The following is a 15,808-nucleotide window of genomic DNA, read 5'->3' as shown; positions in this document are numbered from 1 at the left end:
TGTCACTGTAACACGTCTGAGAGCTGGGTCAGCAGTGGGTCCATCTTCTGTCTGTGAACAGGCAACCAGACGTGTGTACAGGTGTCATGGAGGCAAAGAAGTGGCGGGGCCCCCGAGCTGGGGAGTGCGCCCCACCGCTGGCCCTGTCGGCCCCGGTTCCCTGCTCTAGCCTAGACCCAACACCAGGAGGGAATAACCAGAGCGTGGACACGGCTGCCTGGCGTGGTGCTGAGCACCCCGTCGTGGGGGGCATCCAAGCGGAAGCTGGGCAATGAGAGCAGAGAGGAAAAGGAGAGGTGGGAGGTCGAAGGGCATGTGGCTGGCCCGGCTGACCCCAGCAGCCTCCCCCAGTTGTCATGCGCTCTGGCTCTGCGGCCGTGTCTCGGTGCTCACGGCCGGGCTGGACACACGGTTGAGGCCTCTGGGAGCTGGAGGTCTGGGGTGGGCAGAGGTGAGCGGACCCCAGTGAGGAGTGAGCCTGACCTGCCCCCTCCCAGGGGAGGGGGGCGGGCGTCCTGGAGGGGCTTTAGAAGGTCGAGGCCTGAGCGCAGGTCTCCTGGGGAAGGATGGGGGCTGGACTTCACCTGAGGGCACTGGGGAGCAATGGGGGCTTCAGCAGAGGGCGGCACACAGCTCAGGGGGAACGGTTGGGTGAGTCTAGGCACCAAAACGCACCTGGTCTCAGGGTTGGGGCAGGGCAGGTCCAAAGCCACCCTCACTCTTGCCTGGTCATCAGCTTCCCTGCATGTGGGCTCAGTCCTAGCAACCTGCCACCGAGCTCACTCCCCTACCTGCATCTCTTTGCAAAATTCTCCTCACTTCCGGCTTCAATCAACGAGTCCGTCCTCAGAAATTCTCTCATTCTCAGCCTTCCGGGCCGAAGCACTGGCCCCACCTGCCCTTCTCCTCCCTCTGGGCAGGGCCTTCTGGCTCTTTCCCCCCTGGGAACACCGGGACTCAGCCCCATCTAGGCTCCTCCCCCAGGACATCTCCCAGCCCTTTAAATGCCATCCATATGGGGATGGCTTCTGGGCACCAGTCCACCCTGAGATCCAGAACTGTGTTCATCCAGCCACCCACTCAACGCCTCAACGTGTCAACCTCTTACAACCTTTTTTTTTCTTTTTAAAAATTAAAAAAAAAAAAATGTTTTGGCTGTGCCACACAGCATGTGGGATTCTATTTCCCCAACCAGGGATCGAACCCATGCTCCCTGCATTTGAAGCGTGGAGTCTTAACCACTGGACCACCAGGGAAGTCCCATATCTCTTATGACCTTGATTGTGAGATTACCTAGCAGCTCATAATTGGCGTGTCCAAGCCAGAAGCCCCCTCTTCCCCGTGTCCGCCCGCCCCTTAAATGACAGCATCATTGTCTGTCAGGCCCCACCGACCCTGCCGCTCCCTGGTGGACACCCTGAGACACTGCCCTCTGTGCACCCTCTGCCCAGCCATGCCCCTGCATCCCACCCCAGGGCCTTTGCACCTGCTGTTCCCCACAGGAGCCGCTCCCTCCCTCCCTCAGCTCAAGGGGCCCACCCCTCCCTGCCGTTCTCAGTCCCTGCCCCTGCTTGTTTGCTGTGTGACATCCATCACACTCACCACAAACCACATTCTTTATTCACTTAGGAGACATCCATCTCCCTCCTTAGGGTGGAAATTCTGCCCTGCTCACGTCAGAATAGGAGCTGGTGTGGTGGTGGCAGGTGAGATACCCGGGATGGCCCAGAACACGCTGCTTTCTAGGGCTTGAATCCCTCAGCGCCCAGAACAAAGTGCAGACAGCCATCTGGGATCGAACAGTGGCTCACTTCTTCCTTTACTGAGTCAAGACCCTCAAACAAACAAAACAAACAACCAACTTCCACCCGCTGTCACCACGAGTTCATAAAACAAAGGACATTTAAACCCCCAGAGAGTGAAAGTCACATGAGGTCAGAATAGAGGACGGCCCGTCACACGTCCTGCTCTTGTGGGTCACTGATGGTAAAAGACGTTGGTACCACCAGAGCCCGGTCTGGGGACCCGGGCTTGCGAGGCTCTGGATCTAACTCAGCCTCCCAGAGGTCCTGGGAGTTGGGGTGACACCTGGGCCCTGGGCTGGCTGCTGTGGTGGTGGTCCTGATGCTGAGTGAGCCCACAGTCCTCGAGATGCCGCACAGCTGTGCACACGGTCCCAAGGCCTTTGGCAGCTAGAATGGGCGTCCCTCGTGGATTTGGAAACTAAGCCCTGACACTGTCCCCTGTTTCATCACCATGTTGCCCATGAGCACGTCGAGATCGACATTCATGGGCCTGAAATGCTTTCCAGGGGTGAAAGCAAACCCAGAAGTGCTGACTCTTCACTTTCTTTGCCCTATTTATATGCAGCTTGAACACTCTCGGGCCAGCTCTCTCCTAAAAACCTGTGTGGCTAAGTATTTAGCAAGGAAGAACTTGGCATGCGTGGGCTTACGCAGGGCCAAGATCCCCGGAACCCTTACTGTGAGTGAGATGTTCCTACTGGATGTTCCTCGGGCCTGGGCCTCTGACCCACAGAGCAGGGCCACCTGCATGGGGACCCCCACCTCCCATCTCCGGGACTTCCCAGGTCTCTCCTCACTGCGTCTCAGGCAAGCTGTCCTGCTCACGGGCGATGTCCGTCCCTCCCCAGGCTCTGGCCCGTTGTCCTTCCTGCCACAAGCCAACCCAACCACATGGACAAACGGAGGCCTCCCTCGCTGGGAGCTGCCTGGGTTGGGCCGGGCGAGGTCCTTGGGTCCATGGCAACCACAGAAGCCTCGGAGGCAGAGTAGGAGTTGAGACTGGCTTGGTGGACAGGAAGTCTTGGAAGTTTTGGAGCAGAGGTGCGGGTGTGCACTGTTCTTCTTCAGGAAGAGAACCGGGGTGGGTTTGTGCTGGGTGGGCCGGGGGCCAGGGCCCATGGATGGCTGGAGGAGGGTGGGGTGAGGGGTGAGGCCCCAGCTACGTCATTAATGATCGTGGCTCCTTGCCATAGGGCATATCTCCAGCCAGGCTCTGCACCCACTGCTTTACCGGCCTCGCCTCACAGAAAACATACCTTGGGGCACAGGTACCCATTTTACAGATGAGGAAACTGAGGCTCAGAGAGGGGACGCCACTCAGGAGCTGGCCATTAGCAGAATCTGGGCTCCAGGGTCTAACTCAGGAGGTGGACCAGAGAATGGCCCCTGAGAGAGGGTGCCAGAGGCGACCATGGAGGTGCCTGAAGGGGGCGGGGGCGTTCTCAGAGGGGTGCAGGTGACCCGGGCTGGGACGTGGTCGCCATTCATAGTGCCCTGGATTGGAAAGAAGGCTCTGAAAACAGGAGGAGAAGAAACACTCCCCATTCCTCCTTGCTTCCCTCAAGCACGGGGGGCTCACTCCTTCCTCTCCTCCGAGAGATTCAGCCCCATCCCCGCCTCCTGCCTCCACTGGCTTCGCACCCAGAGACCACCTGGCCAGGAGATGGAGAAGGATCAGCGTCACTGCCGGTGTGCATGGCAGCAGCGTCCCCCAGCTACCCCTGCCCTCTGGGTCCTGAGACGGCCCCTGCTGGCCAGGTGAGGGTATGTCCCCTGGCAAAGGGGTGACTCGACTCTGTTAGCTGCTGCGGGCACCCGGCAGAAATTGTCAAAGGTGGGTCGTTCTGGACCAAACATACAGCCCACATACTGTGGACGCTGCCAAAGCCCTGTGTTCATCTACTGGACGGAGGCAGGGGTGTCCAAGGCCCCCTTTATAAACTGTACCTGCCCTCTGCGTGGGGGACGACTAACAAGGCTACAGGGCTCTGAACCTGCATGCAGGGGCTGGGGAGGCTGATGCCCTTGCAGCCTGGCCTTGGACTTGCCCTCTGGGACGGCTGCCAGCTGTGTCTGCAGTGAGGCTTTCTGTCCTCTGATGCTTGTTGACACCTGCCACACGCCAGGTATCCTGGGGCTGGCGCCATGTGGTGTCAACAGCCCGTTTCAAACTTCGCCTCCTGCAGGCTGCCAGCTCTTCCCAAGTAATTTCCCCTGTTGGAGTCTCGTTTCGCTCATCTCAAGTGGGGAGGCCAACTGACTCAAAGCTGCCATGAGGTTCTCGAAGCTTACGGGGCAGATGTAGGCAGGGCAGCTGGCTCAGCCGGGCTGTGGGAGCCCTCAGTGAGTGATGGCTCACTTCCCTCCCCTCCCCCACCCTTGCCTTCCCTTCCCCCTTGGGCCCCAGGGAACAGGTGAGTGCCTGGTCTCCAGCTCCACTGTCGGGTGCAGTCTCACTGCGACCCCAAAGTTATCTAGTAGGTCAGCATTTCTGAGTACCTACTGCATGCAGTTTTCCAGGAGAAAGAAAGAATACAAAGGTGAGGTTCCAGGGACACGCCATCTTGGGGGAGGGGGTCAAACCATCCAAGCTTTCTTATAGAAGTGAGAGCACATGCTGTGTGGGTGAGCGTCCCCAGAGGGATATAGAGGGATGTGGAATGTGAGTACTGGTAGACCAGGAAGGTTCCCTGGAGGTGGCAGGTGCCAATTTAACCCTTCATGCCTCATTGCTCCCAACAGGAAAATGGGACTAGAGTTCCATGCCTTTCTAATAAAGACTGGGAAATAATAGGAATTATTATTCTATTATTCCACTCTAGGCACAGTGGTTAAGAATCCGCCTGCCAATGCAGGGGACACGGGTTCGAGCCCTGGTCCAGGAAGATCCCACATGCCGCGGAGCAACTAAGCCCGTGCGCCACAACAACTGAGCCTGCGCTCTAGGGCCCGCGAGCCACAACTACTGAGCCCGCGTGACACAACTACTGAAGCCCACACGCCTAGAGCCTGTGCTGTGAAACGAGAGAAGCCACCGCGATGAGAAGCCTGCACGCCGCAACGAAGAGTAGCCCCCGCTCGCCGCACCTAGAGAAAAGAGTGAGCGCAGCCATGAAGACCCAACACAGCCAAAAATAAATAAATAAAATAAATGAATAAATAAATAAATTTATTAAAAAAACAAAAACAAACAAGGCAGTGGAAGGTGGGAGGTGTTTACCCTCACGGTCAGTGTGATGATTAAAGGCATGGATTCTGGGACTCACTATCTGGGTTTGCATCCTGAACCCCCAGCTTGGGAGCTGTGTGACCTTGGGAAAGTCACTTTATCTCTCTGTGCCCTGGTCTGAAAAATGGGGCTGATGATAGCTTCTGCCTCCTGGGGTCGCTGTGAGGGTTTAGAGTGTCACAGACGTATGGCCCTTAGGGAGTCCAGGCCCCCAAGGAGGACCCGGGCCTGTCGGCCATCATCACTGAGTGTTTTGTTTTCTCTCTCTCTGCTCTCAGAGCGGGACTGACTGTCCCCAAGGAAGCCGCTCAGGTGTATTCCCGCTCAGGGAGTGACAAGGAGGTAGTGAGCCATCAGGACGGTGGCCCTTCTGAGCTATGCTTGGAGCAGGTGAACAAGGCTGGGCTGGGAATCCCCCCTGGGCCACACCAGGGTCAGCCTGGGGTCGCTGTGCCTTGTGCGTGCTTGCAAGGGGCGGGGGGCACCTGAGGCGCCTTTCGTGAGGGAAGGAGGGCCGGGAGCCTCCCCAGCTTGGGCCCTGCCCTGGACTTTGGTGCTTGGATTCTTTTTTATTTTTTAAAGAAGATGTTGGGGGCAGGAGTTTATTGATTAATTTTTGCTGTGTTGGGCCTTCGTTTCTGTGCGAGGGCTTTCTCTAGTTGCGGCGAGCGGGGGCCACTCTTCATCGCAGTGCGCGGGCCTCTCACTATCGCAGCCTTTTGGAGCACAGGCTCTGGACGCGCAGGCTCAGGAGTTGTGGCTCACGGGCCCAGACACTCTGCGGCATGTGGGATCCTCCCGGACCGGGGCACGACCCCGTGTCCCCTGCATCGGCAGGCGGACTCTCAACCACTGCGCCACCAGGGAAGCCCTGGTGCTTGGATTCTATGTGGGCCTGGAGGTGGGTGCAGACAGACCAGGGCGGGGGTGCTCTGCTGGGTTAGGCGCCCCCTGCCTGGGGGAGCTGTCCGCCCAGAGGGGCTGGCATGGTTCAGAGCGGGGAGGTGACGGGGCGGGGCCTGGTGCCGAGCCCCGTCTCCCGGCAAAGAGCTCACAGGCACAGCTCAGGCTGTGAGTGGGCCCACCCCCGGCCCAGGCGGAGGGTCTACACCCCGGCGGTGTGTGCTCCTTTTGCTGCATGATCTTGGGTGGGGGGCGTCACTTCAGCCTCCTCTGAAAATGGGGTGAATGGCAGCCCGGGGTCACGGGGTGCTCTGGGGACAGGGAAGACACATATTAGGTGCTTCAGTGAAGCCGTCGGTTCTTACTGGGGGAGCCAGAGGGGGGCCGAGCTATTGGAGACAGGGAAACCGGGGCCGGGGCGTGGGTGTCAGAGTGGGCACATTGGCCCAGGCTGGATGGAGCGTCCCTTTGTCCCGGTGCGGTGAGGACACACCCCTGTGGGCTTCTCCGCACGCCCATGACAGATGTTCACGGCCTTCCTCCCCACCCCGCCCTCCGCTAGGGGCCCGCAGCTGCTTGTCACAGCTAGGACCCAAGGTCCCTGGCGCTGGGAATCTTGGTCTCTTCGGGGGTCCCCGGGCCCCACCATGAGGGCGTCAGCGTGGCTGGGCGGCCAGAGGTGGGAGCAGGGCGGCCTGCAGTCGGCTGGACAGATGGACAGAGGGTGGCCTCACAGAGCCCACCCCCTCTCTACCCGCTCCAAGCCATAGCCGTTCCCTAACTCCTGATTTTTCACTGAAACGGCAATGGGCTCCGAGCCGCCAAGGTCACGGGGCTGCCAGGGGAGCTGAATGCGGGCCATTACGCTGGCCGCTAATGACCCGGCGGCCACGGTGGGCGCGATCGAGCACCAGGGACACTCCAATTTCCATCTGTCCCGCAGTGATCGTATCAGGGCCTGAGTGATCTCTTCTCTGGAGGGCGGCGGAGAGGCATCCAGTGGCCGTCCAGCCCCACCGTCCCTCCCTCGGGAAAAAAGGGATGCACGGCTGGCCGGAGGGGCTGAGGAACGGCTACAGGGGCCTCTCCCCGCATCCCTCCCTCACCTGAGTCGAGTTCGTGCTCAGTTCATCGGCTGCCGGGAAACATCATCCATTCCATCCTCTTCCAGTTGGAGGGGCTGGGTGAGGGTGGGCACAGCCCCTGTGTGCTGCTCACGCGAGGAGGTGGTGGAGGTGGGAGGGGTGCAGAGGGGGAAGCAGCCCACACTCAGGCACCCTCAGGCGCCCTCAGGACCCCAGGTCCCATTTGTAGAAGGCCTGAGACTCCAGGTGGCCTCGCAGCAACGCTGACTTGCCAAGTGCAGGGGCGTGTGGTGGCGGGGGTCCGATGGCCCCAGGTGAGTACCAGCCGGAGGCTCGGGGTCCCCGAGGGATTCTCATGATTGCCCAGATGTCAGCACACAGTGGCCCCAGGGCTCTGCTCCAGAGCTGGTGGCCGTGAAGCCTGCTCTGAGCTGAGAAGCAACTTTTTAGAACTTGGTTAAGCAAAAACTAGAAACAGCCGAAGGTCCTTTGTCTGGGGAACAGATCACCTGAGGCCATGCCTGCGCGGAGCGCTACCGAGAAGCGAAGAGGCTGCAGCGCCAGGGCGAGCCTCGGGTGCGCCGCGTGGCTCCCAAGGCCACGTGCTTTCCGGTTCCACTCATGGCCGCGCGACAGGCGCAGGAAGCAGTGGACCGCTGCCAGCAGCTGGAGCGGGGGTGGGCTGACAGCAAAGGGCACGCGGGAGCTGGCGGGTGATGGCACGAGCTAGATCTCGATGCTCATGTGACCGCACACGAAGGTCAGGACTCTCAGGGGTGCGCACGAAGAAGGGGGAGTTTTACTGTATGTGAATTACACCCGAACAAAACAATGGAAAGGATTCTTCCCCCTTGTACCAGACACAGTCGGCACCTGGGATGGGTCCAGGCCGCCACACCGCTCAGAAACCAGTGACAACCCGAAAAGAGCCTGTGCCGTCGTCCTTTGGTCCCTTTGCCCCTTTCTGGGCCTGGAGCCGCACTGCTCCTTGTGAGGCTGGGAAGGGCTTCTGGGGCAAGGGCGGCCTGGCTGCCATGGGGGGCAGGAATGGGGCCCCAGGCCCCACAACCCCCTACCTCCTGGTCCGGATCTCAAAGCCACACAGCTCCTGGGCTTTCTTTCCAGTCAGATGGTTGGGAAGACAACAGGCTAATGAAGTACCAGGAGCTCTCTTGGGGAGGCAGGCTGCCATTTGCCCCTCCATCACGATAGCTGAGATTATAGACGCTCCTGGGAGGGGTCGATCCCTTATTTCCCCCAAAGGCAGGCCGGCCCTCTCCCTGCCTCGGCCTCCCCCAGAGCCCTGGGCAGGTGGGCCACGGCCCCTTCATCTCTCCCTCTCGCCCTGGCAGCCCGCTGTGGGAGTTCTGGGCTGCAGAAAATAGCTCCTGGGAGTGGGGCTCCCTCCCTCCCTCCCTGGAGTCATGAAGCTTCACCGGGGCCCAGATAACACACAGCTACTTACATGAGGGTCCTGTGTCTTCAATATTGTATCATGCCATCGGCCAGGTTAGCCTGGCCACCTGTAAGTGAGTTACTTCCCCCTGAAAGGGGATGGGGAGCCCCCACTAGCCTCTCTTGAGGAAAGGGAAACTCTCACTTCCTCATGGCTCATTTCGTGGCAACACACACTTGGTGAGCACCCACTGTGTGCTGGTTCCGTGCGGAGGGGGCCCAGGCTGGGGAGCGGTGAGGTGGACGCGCAGACACTCTCACGCTGTCAGGGGAGCATGAGGCCGAAGGAGGTAGCCTCTTTCCCGTGTCTGTGTGCTTGGGTCTGGGTGCATCTGGGATGTTCCCATTTCACAGATGAGAAAACTGAGGCCTGCAGCGTGCAGGGAATTCACCCAAGCTGGGACTGGACGCAGTCTGTGCTGCTCAGGTTCTCCATCCACCCCCTGTCCAGGTCACTTCCCAGACCAGGTGTGTCAGCATCCCGGGCCAGGCCCTGGGGACCAGCGTGTTGTGATGTTCCCAGGCGGTTTGGTGGGCAGCCTGGACACTGGGTTGACCTGTTCTCCCTCGTCAGACCCGTCCCTTTACTGTTTGATATAAAAATCATAGGAGATGTAACTCATCTCACACATAATTTCAAAAAAAAAAATCAATATAATGTCCCGACTGTGACGTAAAGGAGGAATAGCAGGGAAATCATTGATAATAAGATAATCTGTGTTTCAGTATGTAGACACCAGCCCGTCTGCTGTAGGAGCTGCAGGAAGTCCCCACACCAGCCACAGCCGAGGACGCAGTAAACACAGGTGAGGTGTGTGGGCCTCCAGCACCTGCAGGTGTGTCTATCTGTGATGTGATTATCCCAGATGGTAAATTCCAAACAGAACAAGGCACTTGGACTTCAGCTTACAGGTGGACACTTTCCTGAAAATTTCGACAGTTGCTAAATACACACAAAGGAGGCTCAGGGCTCCCTCTGTATGCTTCTAGCTCAGGTCATGTACCTGAATGTCTGGTGAGACCTTTAAAAGTTGTGTGTAGTTACCTAAGGGGAAAAGGTGTGTGTGTGGGGGAGATACATTAGGAGTTTGGGATTAACATATACACACTACTATATATAAAATAGATAATCAACAAGGACTTACTGTATAGCACACGGAACTCTGTTCAATATTCTGTAAAAACCTATAAGGGAAAAGAAACTGAAAAAGAATGGGTATATGTATATGTATAACTGAATCACTTTGCTCTACACCTAAAACTAACACAACATTGTAAGTCAACTATACTCCAACATAAAATAAAAATTAAATTAAAAAGAAAGAAAGAAAAAAGAAATTGTGTGTGACTCGGAACAGTGTGGTCAGTGGAGCTGGTCTATGTGATGGTGGGCCCTTGTTTACTGAAAAGGGCGCCTCTCCCTCGCCACGGTCATTGAGACACCCCCAAAACAGCCTTTCCTGAATTTCCAAAATGCCCCTTGGAGGTGGAGCCACTTAGCTTTTTTTTTTTTTCTGCGGTACGCGGGCCTCTCACTGTTGTGGCCTCTCCCGTTGCGGAGCACAGGCTCCGGACGCGCAGGCTCAGCGGCCATGGCTCACGGGCCCAGCCGCTCCGCGGCATGTGGGATCTTCCCGGACCGGGGCACGAACCCGTGTCCCCTGCATCGGCAGGCGGACTCTCAACCACTGCGCCACCAGGGAAGCCCCCACTTAGCTTTTAACCATCATGATGGACCCCTGTGACAATAAATGCTCTGGAAACTGAACAGAGGACGTCTTCACTTGCTGGGGGGGCTTGGTGGGTCAACAGAATGACCAGCAGAGTATCCACAGGTCCAGAGAGCAGGCATCAGCATGGTAGATCACAGAGAGGCCAGGGCTGGGACCAGGGTAAGGAGAGCAAGGCGCTCATCCCAGGCTCTAGGAAGCTCCGTCATCGAGAGGAATACTGCTTTAATGCAATACTCTTAAAAATCAAAATTAACACAAAAAGGCCACAGTGAATCAAATACCCAGTTCTTAAATACAGAGGGTCAGTGTCACTGCCTTTTCCTGTCACCTTCGGCTCCGATGTGGCCGGGCAGGCTGCTGTTGGGGGCGCTTAGCTCTGAAGGGATCGCCCCTGGGCAGGGGGTTCATGTGCTTGGTGTGGGCCCACTGAACCCCGCCACGGGTGCTCGAGCCTTCCAGATCCTTCACGGCCATGCTGCCAGGGGCCGGTCAAGGCCCTCACTTTGTCTGACAGACCCAGAACCCAGCGGCCTTGGCTGGGAGGAGGGAGTCTGGTTGGGCTTCCTGGTTGATGGAGACTTACTGGAAGGTGCGGGGCTTCGGATTCCACGCACAAGGCGGTACAGCTCTGATGCTGTTACTGAGACAGCTGCGCTGGGCTGGGTGGTGCAGGCCCATTTTGGGGGGCTTTGCAGCCTCCTGGCCCCTCAGGAGGGCACCGAGGAGGGAGGCCCACTTGCTGGGTGGGGTGCCCCACAGAGCATCGGTGTCAGGTGTGCTTGGCCAGCTGGCCACACCCAGGCCAGTGAAATCCAGGTCTGGGCGGGGGGTGAGGCATGAATGCTTTTAAACCTCCTCTGGGGCTTCCCTGGTGGTCCAGTGGCTAAAGCTCTGTGCTCCCAATGTCGGGGGCCCGGGTTCGATCCCTGGTCGGGGAACTAGATCCCTCATGCTGCAACTAAAGATCCTGCGTGCAGCCACGCAGATCCTGTGTGCCACAACTAAGACCCGACACAGCGAAATAGATAAATAAATAAATATTTAAAAAAAAAAAAAAAATAAGACGTCTCCAGGACTGAAAGCCCGTCAGGACCTTACCTGGCCGTGGACCTCTGAGTCTGCGGTAACATATTGTTTTAGTGTGGGCGTCATCACTGCTCTCCGTCCGTCCCCTTCCCGGGAGATCATAAACAGTGTGGTAAGCAGAATGGCTTGTTATATTTTACGTCTGTTCCTTTCAAAAAAACCAGACAGAGAAAGACAAATACCATATGATATCATTTATATGTGGAATCTAAAGAAATGATACAAGCGAACTTATTTATGCAATAGAAGCAGACTCACGGACTTAGAAAACAAATTTGTAGCTACCAAAGGGGAAAGGGGGTAGGGGAGGGACAAATTAGGAGTTTGGGATAAACATATACACGCTACTATATATAAAATAGACAACCAACAAGGGCCTACCGTATAACACAGAGAACTAAATTGAGTATCTCGTAGTAACCTATAAGGGAAAAGAATCTGAAAAAGGTAAGAAAAAGAACAGAACCTCCAACCCCAAATGCCTTCACCACCTGTGCTATCCTCTGTTGGAAAGTTGTCATTCAAGATTAGCAGGGTTACGCCCATTTCACACACCGGCGGGCACTAACGTTCTTGGAGTGTTCACCCGTGCCGGAACTTTCGAGGTGTGTGTGTTTTCAGTGTCCAAACCTGGAAGCCAAGGGGCAGAGGAGCAAAGCCCCGGGCCCGGGCCCCTTGCCGGGAAGGGTGAGTCACAGCCGGAGCCTGGGTCCCCTCCCCCACGCCGCCCTGGCTGGGACCCCCCTCTGCTCTTCAGGGTGAGACCTTTCCGTGCCCTTTCGACGTCACCGAGAGCCCGAGAGGACGGCTTCTCGCCGTGACGCCTGCTTAATCTGCCTGGCTGGACTCGCCGCCTGGTCTTCACCACGGTTATTGCATTTCGCGCCGAGTGGCTTGGGTTGACTGGGTTATTGGCTCATTTTTCATTTTGCGTCTGTAGTAACCAGACTTGGAAACGAAGAGCAGAGCAGTACCTAAGCCTGACGATGGAGGACTGAGCCTGGACGCCTGGAAATCTGGAAAGGGCTTTTCACGGGCAGAGGCTCAGGGGAGGGGGGGCGGCTTCCGACTAGGCTGACCCGGGGTCCAGCCCAGCGTGGCCTCGTGGTCCGGGGCGGTGTGGCCGCGGCCGTGGCTTTCCCGGCTGCAAAGTGAGAGAGTAAGACCCACCTTGAGAGCTTTACGGTGCATAGTAGGTATTCAATAAGTGCAGTTACGATGACTGCTGTTAAGATGTTATAACGTTCTTTTAGAAGTCATAAAATAACGGAACTGTTTTATTTGGGGGCTCTCTTAGAAAACATAAATACGGGAATGAACCATGACACCGCTGACCTGAGAATAGCTTCCTCTGCGATATTCAATTATCCTTCCCTCGCTCCCTCTCTCTCCTCCTGCAACTGGATTATTTCAGTGCCCTCGCAATGCACTTGTGCCAACACGTTGGAGGGGTTAACTGCAGCTCTTCTCGGTGGTGAGGGTGGTCTCAAGACCTCCTAAAAAATCCTTTCATTCCTGAGATTCACAGGCAGGCAGAGTGATGGAAAAAAGAGTGCTAGTCTGTGGATGTGTGTCATTCTGTCCATTTTATGGACAAGAAGGATTATATAACGAGGCCAAGGTCACAATTCAGCAGCCGGGCTGGGATTCAGACTCAGGTGTCTGATCACAGAGTGTTTTCCATTTCGGTATCCAGTCCTCATTCAACAAGTATTTACCTCCCTCGGGGGGCTCAGCGCTTGGGAGATGCAGCGGGGAAGCTGTCAGGCCCCACGGAGGCTGAGGCAGGAAATAAGCACAGATCAAATCACAGAACAGAATGACCGAAAAGCTGCCGAGGGCTTTGCGGAGGGGCCTCGAGGGGACGCCTCGGTGGCCGGTGGGGGGCGGGGGGGCTTCTGCTGGTGGGTGGTCTCAAGGAGGTGACCTAGAGATGGGATGGAGCCTGCAGGCTCTGGACAGAGGGGGCAGCGACGGGCAGGGGGCTGGGGATGGCAAGCAGCGTCCTGTTGCTGTAAGGTCTCACCTCAGGCCTGTGAAGTGGATTCTGCCCTGTGCTTGAGCTGCCCACGGGGACCGGGTGCAGGGCCAGACAGTGTGTGGCTCCCGAGACGGGCCGTCCAGCCCCGTCTTTCTGTGGCCAGGCCCCAGGGTCTTGGGCATCCGGATCTGATAAAACCCACTCCTTGGAGAAAATGGCAAGCCCACCTCAAGAAAAGCCAGGTGCTCTGCAAATTACTCTCCTCCATCCGTGTGGGGTTATTACGAGGAGGAAGGGATCGCGGGCATTTTTCCGTAACACCTGCCTGCGTTTCAAGGGGTCACTAACCCGTTAGGGCATTTATGAATTTGAAGATTTGCAGATTCTTTGGCAGGTATGTTTCTTGCCGGTCAGGCGACACTATAAATACCGGGCGGCTCCCAGCCTGGTCTGGGCAGACCTGGGCACCCGTGGCAGCATGGTCTCCCTGAGCCCTGGGACCTCACCAGGCAGTGCTGTTGGGCTCGCTTAGCCTCACCTGGCTGAATGCCCCCCGTGGTCCTCGGGCACCTGCGTTCCTCGTGACAGTGTTGCACCACCCTCTGAGCGTGGGTGCTTCCACGTGGCAGGAGGCGCACGGCCTCTCTTTATCCTTTCCCCTGGTGGCCAAAAGCTCAGGGGGCTGTCCAGGGAGTGGGGCTCAGTGGGGAAAGCCCAGGGCCCACCATCGTGGCAGCCACATGTGGCTGGCGCTTCTTCCATGGCTGCTGGGCCAGGCAGCCTTCTCTCCGGGCAGGGAGACTCACACCGTGGGCCTGGCTGCCTACGGGGCGGGCACGGCACAGAGAGCCACGGCCCCGGGCTCCCTCTCCCTGGCCCCGGGGTGGAATCAGGATGGGAAGTCTGGGAGGAATCCAGAGAAGCCAGGAGAGCGAGCATGGCCGGGGAGGTGGAGCAGAACGCCCCCAAAGTCGGGGGCAGGTGGGGCTCTGCCTTGACCCCTGTGGGCTTCCCACTGCGCAGGTCCCTGTGGCTCCCAGGCCAGGCGCTCCCCAGCAGGTGAAGCCAGTATGCCTGAGAGCTCGTCCTTCTCCCTTCCTAATGCACCCCCATAAATTACCTTGCGTTTAGCATAGCCCTTCCAGCAGCCCCGGGACGCGGGCCACTCCACCGCACCTCGTGGGGCAGCCAACCTGCGCCCCGACCCCCACCTGCCGTATCTGGCCTCCGCTGGGCGCCGCCGGCCGGGCTCCAAGCTCCCAGGGCTGGACAGGGCGTGGCGGGGGTGGGGGGCACCCAGCAGCTCACTCTTCACAGGCTGAAGGGTGACAGGCGGCCCTGTGTCTGGAGTCTGGCCCCAGCGAGCATTCCATGTGTCATGTTTGTCAATATGAATTTAAGAAATGTTTTTTTTTTTAATCGAGGTGAAATTCACATACCATAAAATTAACCGTTTCCAAGGGGACGATCCGGTGACATTTAGCCCACTCGCACTGTGGTACAACCACCGCCTCTCTGTCTGGTTCCAAGACATCGTCGTTACCCCAAAAGGAAATCCCTCCCCCTCCCCCAGCCCTTGGCAACCACCAATCTGCTTTCAGTCTCTGAGGATTTACTTAGGCTGACACTTCCTAGAAAAGGAATTGTACCACATGTGACCCTTCATGTCCACCTTCTTTCACTTAGGATGATGTTTCTGAGGTTGATCCACATTGTTTTCCCGAATTTCCTTCTTTTTTTTTTTTTTTTTTTTTTTTTTTTTTTTATGCGTTACGTGGGCCTCTCACTGTTGCGGCCTCTCCCGTTGCGGAGGACAGGCTCCGGACGCGCAGGCTCAGCGGCCATGGCTCACGGGCCCAGCCGCTCCGCGGCATGTGGGATCCTCCCAGACCGGGGCACGAACCCGTGTCCCCTGCATCGGCAGGCGGACTCCCAACCACTGCGCCACCAGGGAAGCCCCGAATTTCCTTCTTTTTGATAATGTGTCTGAGGCACCAGCTTCTGGCCGGCATTCCACATACTTTATTTCCTTTTCTCTTCACACTGACCCTAAGAGGTAGGTGCCACGTGATTCCCATTTGAAAGACAAGGAAACTGAGGCTCCCGGCGGTCAGGTGACATGCTGCCCAGTGGTGCAGCCGGGACTTTGGGCTCTCCTGTCCCTCGGACCCAGCCTCTGAATCCTGCACATCCCTGGAGGCCCAGTCCAGTCCCGCCTCCGCCTCTTCCCAGAAGCCTTCGGAAAGGCTGCCTGGGTGCAGAGCCCGGTTACAGTTTAATCTGCCGAGGGCCAGTCCTCCTTGCGGTCAGTGAACTTGTGTCCTTGTGGGCCCCCCTGGACCATGCACACAGTAGGTGCTTTATAAATTACCAGGCAGTGATTCTTAGCGGGCTCCCCAGGTTTGGGCTGATCCTGGGACGTGGCCGTGGCCTGGATAGACTTCAATTCCTCAGAAGTCGCCGAGGGGTCCTGACGCCAGCTGGGGCGTCCCTTCGTTGAACTGTGGGCCAGCCAGTTTTTCAAATCTCTT

Source organism: Phocoena phocoena, chromosome 6 (assembly GCF_963924675.1).
Source record: "Phocoena phocoena chromosome 6, mPhoPho1.1, whole genome shotgun sequence".
Taxonomy (NCBI): domain Eukaryota; kingdom Metazoa; phylum Chordata; class Mammalia; order Artiodactyla; family Phocoenidae; genus Phocoena; species Phocoena phocoena.
The sequence above is the reverse complement of the archived record's forward strand: the minus strand, read 5'-3'. Positions refer to the sequence as shown.